This window comes from Macrobrachium rosenbergii, chromosome 8 (genome assembly GCF_040412425.1).
Source record: "Macrobrachium rosenbergii isolate ZJJX-2024 chromosome 8, ASM4041242v1, whole genome shotgun sequence".
Lineage (NCBI taxonomy): Eukaryota > Metazoa > Arthropoda > Malacostraca > Decapoda > Palaemonidae > Macrobrachium > Macrobrachium rosenbergii.
This window is the reverse complement of record NC_089748.1, coordinates 54,490,049-54,496,536: the sequence shown is the minus strand read 5'-3', so window position 1 is coordinate 54,496,536 and position 6,488 is coordinate 54,490,049. Positions and strand designations below refer to the sequence as shown.

The 6,488-nt window shown below is 36.8% G+C and overlaps 1 long non-coding RNA gene across 1 annotated transcript; it reads left to right on the top strand.

Annotated features, from left to right (window-relative positions):
* The first annotated feature begins 2,027 nt into the window (after positions 1-2,027).
* Positions 2,028-3,237, top strand: LOC136841268 (uncharacterized). The gene is made up of 3 exons (XR_010853860.1): positions 2,028-2,127; positions 2,332-2,470; positions 3,005-3,237. It is a non-coding gene; the product is annotated as an uncharacterized lncRNA (long non-coding RNA).
* Positions 3,238-6,488: the final 3,251 nt, after the last annotated feature.

Genomic DNA, 6,488 nt, shown 5'->3' with positions numbered 1-6,488 from the left:
GTTCAAATTTTTGCCTCAGTGAAAGTATCTGCCTTGAAAAATATAATATTTTCTATTTATTTTACTTTGAGAAAGTTTCTGCTGACACGCCATTGACAGACTCTCCGTCTACTTTCCATTTCTATTTCACCTCTTAGAAGGTTAAGTTTACTTCTTCGAAAGCGTCCACGTTCAGCCAGAGACATTGTGATTTTTACTTAGTGAAAGTATTCTTAAACTCATCAATGGCTCTGCCCTTACCTTAGTTAAATTTCCTCTGTTACCATAGTTATTGTTTCCAGCTTATAATTTGTTCTTCATTTAATACATATTAGGGTTTCAGGACAATTTATACTTCAGCTTCTAAGAATTTGTCATTTACTGTAAATTTTTCAGGGTGTACTTTCTACCTCTGGGAAAGTTTTTTTTACTTTGTTAAGCCGTCTCTTACCTCTTTGAAAGGGTTAAAGCTGAATGAGAAATAAGGCAATAAAAATACATTAAAAATAAAAATGATAGTTGTAAATGTTCAATGGGGCAGCGACCATCAGGCCATTGAAATTTTAGGAATTTTTTGGAAAATATATTATCTGCGTCATGACTTGATTTCCATCACCCATCTAGAACACAAATAGGCCCTGTGGGAGGGCAGTGCCGTCAGTGCACTTCACGTGGTGCACTATAAGCACTGCTATCTTTGCAGCGTTCCTTGGGCTCCTAGCTGCTTTCTTCAGTCTTGTTATCCAATACCTTTAATTATTCCTTTTTAGCTCAACTGAGATTTTCCTCCTAGTTCCATTATTAGATCCTCGAACTTCATCTCCTTTATTTTCTCAATTTCTTTATCGTGCTGTCCAGCCACTCCAACTTCCAATTTTCACTGTCTTAAGCCCTGAATGACCGGACGTACCCCAATGCTTGGCCTGACAGCCTAAATTTCATAAATCAATCAAGCAGTCTAGCCACAAGAGTAAATGGCCTACGTCAACACGAACAGGAGACTTGAGTGATGCCCCAGTGTTTATTAAGTAAACAGTCTCTTCAATAATCAATTATGTCACGGTAACATACCGTCATACTAAAACATCTCACTATAATCATTTGTTATAGTAAACCGAGGTTATAATTATAACGTGGATGAGTTCCCTAAGCTATAAAAAACAAAATCACATCTTACGGCACAAGTGGTGGAAGTAATTACTTATAATAAATTCTTTTAATATGATTCGTAAAGTCAGTTATAATTGGTAGGTAACTTGCTTATTAATGCCATCAAAAGAGCAAATTGAAAAATACAGCAAACTGAAAAACAAACACGAAAAAATAACGTAAAGACATAGGGACATCCAACACGGGCTCTTGCATGACTGGGTGGACGGTCAAGCTAACTATACAACGTTTGCTAAAGAAATTTCCCTTCTGCGAAAGGGGGAATTGGAAGGGGTGTGCATAACGAAAAGAATGATTTTTAGAATCGTTGCTTTCCTTCACGAGGAAAGTATTTGAATGAAAATGCCGAAATACCCGTGATTTGGATCTCAAGGCTTGATAGTGACAAGCGTATCCGAAAACTGTGGAGATATAGAGACGTAACTTAAGCGGGCATTGTGATTATTACAAGTGCGTACGTATCTGGTTAAAAAAAGAAAGAATAATAGTGATCAGTAGATTCTATGAGTACGGTTATGTATTAACTTTCATCATTTTCAGGTACATTAAATTTATTTTATATTTTACTCTTTGTTTCGCGTTGGGTTTCCGCACTGGGAATTATATTTCAACTTTTTATTCTTTAATCAGTTCTTCATCATAGTTCATTTACCTCATTTTTCATTTGTCGTCGCTTCATTAGTTCAGTTTTTGTTTATTCATTTGACTTGCAGTAATACTTACCGTTCTGAAATATTCTAAAGACACCTGAACGCGTAAAAATCACACTTTGTATGAAACTGCCGACAACCACTTGTTTGAGCAATAGCCTAGTTCTTGCGCGAAACACCAATTCTAGCTGTTACTGTCCTCGAATTTGAAGTGCAAACTTTCGTTGGAATAGCAGCTCAGGGGAATATCAGTATTTGTAAGATCGCGGTAGTGACGAGACTGAAAATATCGAATCCCTGGTGAGCTGAAAGTTCCGTGCTTCTTATGGTCAGTTAATTGAACAGTAGTTGATACTGTTTTGACGTTCATGTTATTGGTTGTTGGATGTGGTAAGATTTAAACATAATTTTTCAAGTTTATTTTTCAGTATGTGTATTGTAGGGTCGAGTTCCTTCTGCCTCACTTCAGTTAATGTATACGACGTTATTACATTTCCTGTATTCACTGTGCTAATGCCTTTGCTAATTTCAGGATTCTGGAGTTGCAGCTGATAATTCACGGTTACGGATTATGGAGTCGAGCTTCTGGATGTGGATTTCGACCATGAACTAACTTGAATCTGTCTTCTCAGAACTCCGTTGGTAATTATTTTTCTCTTCAGAACCATCGGGTAAGTAAATTTCCTTTTTTAGTATGCTCAAATCAAATAATGCAAGCCTAATCCTCCCCCTTCAGGGGCGGAGCCCCTGTAGGGGGAGGAGCTCCTCTTGACGTACGGTAGACTTTGGTCTACCGTACGCCAAGAGGGGGGGCTTGCTTTTTTTTTTCAGGAACAATTAAACTCAAAATTCTTTCTTGGTAAGTTAGTACCTTGGGTGTTCTAGAAATGAGAGTCAGTGTAAAATTTTTAACCGTCAAATATTTATATTGAAAGTATTTTTATTTGGTTATTATGGTAATAATCAGTTAATTCTCAAAGAATTTAATTCCATAGGAATCTAAGATTAGCCTTAAAGTAAATACTTGTATGTACTAAAGCTCATAAGTTCAAGTTGCACTAAAGCTCTTAAGTTCAAGTTGCAAGCTTTACTAGATTGGGATTTTGTAAATGTTCTGAACTCTCGGTAAAGCACGTCATAAGGAAATTAAGTATTCACTAATAAAATATTGTTGGTTTCTGACTAATAACTTTATTTATCGGTAGGTTCTCCTGGGATGAACAGTACGTATGGATTTCATCCAGGCTTAATTGTATCGGACGAAGCCACATTGATTTGGAAACCGCTCCAGTATTCCCAGCCTGCTTGCATCGAAATAGAAGTTGGGCCCCAAAAGTTGTTTACTTCGAAAAGTGACAAATGCTGGGTACTTGTTACTTGTGAAGATGGTTTGTTCAGGGGTATGTCTTCGCGCTATCAATAAAATATAACATTATGATCTTATTTGTTAGATAAACCAAAGTTGTCTATAATTCAGTTAATTCCGAAGTTAATTCAGAGTTTTTCCTTAAGTTAAATAAAAAAAAAACTATTAGGTACTTGATGGTTTGTGTTGAAAATTTGTGTTGAAAATTTGAACAAGATTGCTAAAATTATTGCCGATGCTGCAAGTATAATAACGAAACCCCAAGGTCCCAAATAAGGGAAATAGCCTACTGGAAAATTACTCTCGTGAGGTCTCTTAACAATAAGAAAAATATAAAGATGTAGCTAAATCACAACTAGACACACAGGAATGTCTGCTTAACAAAAGGCCTTTACACCTAGTAGTTTCAACTCGAAAGATGAGCAACTTAATCACAGATCTTAGAAGATCAGTCGATCATTTGGTCACAAGTTTGAAGGAAATTTTTAAAGCAAGGTGGTGATTTGGTCAGAAGTTTGAAGGAACCACGGGTTAGAATTTGACTAAATATCTGAATAACCTCTGGGTTTTGAAAACTAAGGGCTGCAATGAACTAAACGAACGATGCTGGCGAGATTATTAAGGTTGACTGAGAATTTTAGCTAGCTGGCACAAATGAACTGCGTAAGGCCCGAACCTAGGTATTTTCAAAATTTGGCAGGGCATGGTTTGTAACTCTAAATGCTATTACGGCAGTCAAAATGATACAGCAGTAGGCGTCTCTTAAAAGATTGAAATCGTCAATACGACGCTTAAGCAATACAATATTGAATAACTTAACGCTAAATTTCAGCTTTTAAAAATTTCATGGTCTTAATTTTTGTGAACGATGCAATTCCATATAGAAGATACCCCTACATTTTGTCAACGTACCATTGACTAACTGTCCTTGAGAAGAGCACCGGTACTACCGTTAGCAGTAACATTCGGACCATTCAACTGGCGTAATCTTTCTTGGAACCCTATCTTGTTGCTTATGACTAGAAATTTCTTAAATGCTTCTTAAATGAGACTGCTTTATGCTGTAGTTCACGTCACGTTATACGCAGGTGTTGAGACGATTAATGTTAGTAAGGTACACTGTCATCTTGCCTGATGCTTTGGTTATCATGATCAAAGGGCTTTGTTAGAATCCATGTTGCATTTTGTACATGAGCTAGTCTAACTGTAGATCTATGACAGCCAGGATGCTTTGACTTCTTCGTCAAAATCGATATATCCATCGTAATTTTGCATGCTTTTTCAGTAATTTTGGTTTCGGACGCAATTTTATGACATCCATTGCTCGAGTGTCACTGCTGCAAGCAGCTGTTATGGTATGAAAGTATTTATAACACTCACTCGTTCCAGGGCTTCAGAGGGTAATGCTTTCCATTAAATCTGTTGCTGGATCTAATTTAACTTTTTATCCATTATTATGACAAATACTACATAATTTTACTAAAAGAGTACACTTTTCATGGGGTAAGATGTAGTAGTTTTGGAAGGGGGATTTCCTTGGAAAGTCACTAAATATATATGATTAATTTCAACTGGAGGAATGCTGATTGACAGTTCCTATTTCTCTGGCGAATCAGGGAAGGAAAACAGAAAAAATGTCCCCATTTTGCATGATAGTTAGACTAAGCCTTTAGGGAGTCATGAAAGGGTATTGCGTATCCCATATAGCGCATTTTAATTTTTATGAGGGTGCCATAACTGCCACTGTAAGGGACAGTCATTTTTCCCAAATTCCAGGTAATCACAGCCAAAATGCCTGTATGTCACTAATAACTGGAAGTCATAGACTCACGAATGAAAGCCATTTTAATGTTTCTAACAAGAACCCAGATAATTGTACATGTTTTGCAGTTCAACTTCTGGATAACCGCACCCCAAAACATATGCAATGCTTGTTGGCTAATTTGATAAACATACACATGCAGCACTAGGGAGTTAAATTTTATATCATATGACACAAGTAATACAGGTACAAAGTTTGGGAAGTAATCTAAAACTCTTAATTTTAAAAATCATTTCAATAGTCCAGAACTTAGTACTGTTAGCACCGGTCATATACAGGCACTTTTAGAAAACATCAAAATTGAGATCAAATAAAAATAATCTAGATTAAATAACACCTTTGTTCACACATCCACCGTTATACTTGCACAGCCCTGTGCCCTGGATTCTAGCTCTAATGTATTTGTAGTTTAATATAAAAGACTTCTCTGGCATCTGGGAGAAAAAAAAGTATGGTAACCATATGCCATTGTCATCCGTAAGGTAATTTCATTCACCAAAAGTGGGAATTTCCTGGGAGACTTGAATTGCTGGACTTCAGTAAAACCACACCTGAAGCAAATCCTATTCGTGTTTTCAGACGGTGCTGTTTGTGTGAGTGGAATATTCAGAGGTATTCTTGTACCTCTTGCAGCGTCAGGCCTATCCCAGGCAAAAGAGTGATTACAGGATTGGAGGGTTGAGACACCATAGGGTTTATTTGAGAGCAAACTCTCACACTTGGTACTGGAGAGGTGCCTTCTATCCATAATTTTCTTGAACATCTCAACTGAAGAAAGGGAGAACCTCTTTTTGTTTTCTAATTTTACGTTCGTGTCGTGCTTTGAAATGTGTATGCTCCCATCCTTAACCTGATCTGTGTACTTGTACCATTGTTGATAACTAGAAGTTACGAGGTTTCACGGTAGTTATTTCACACAGCACTGATATGTTCGACAATTCTGAATATCTGAGACATCATGAATGGTGGATGTTTTACAATGAATAGTTTGAAAGAGTCTTTGCTGCTGTGGGCTGTACCATTTGTAGAACGATTACAAAATCGTAATAACTAGTGATAATCTGGCTGGAATGTTTCTTGCTAGTTGGAGTATTCATGCAGTCCAGAATGTGTAACTTTTAGTTGGTTGAGGTAAACAAGGGTTCCTTATACTTTGATAGTTCATCTGATTTTCACAGGGAAAAACCTGCCATATCTGCATCAAGAGGTAAGTGTGGTAAATGGAAGTGTTGTGTGATCATAACTTTGTTGCCATTCTTGCTTCATTGAGGATGACTGACAAACGTAAGTATTTTGTTATGGCGGATTTCTTACAACAATACTGTAGCCATTTCTTAGTGAGAAGCATTTCATATAAAGGGCTTGGATAGTTTTGTAGACTTAATAGAGATTGGACGACTTTCTGTCCTAACTTATATTTTTTGTAAACGAACATAATTCCCTGATTTACGTCAAGGAAGAAGTTGGCCTATTTCATTACTACTGTAGCAAAAGCCAACTC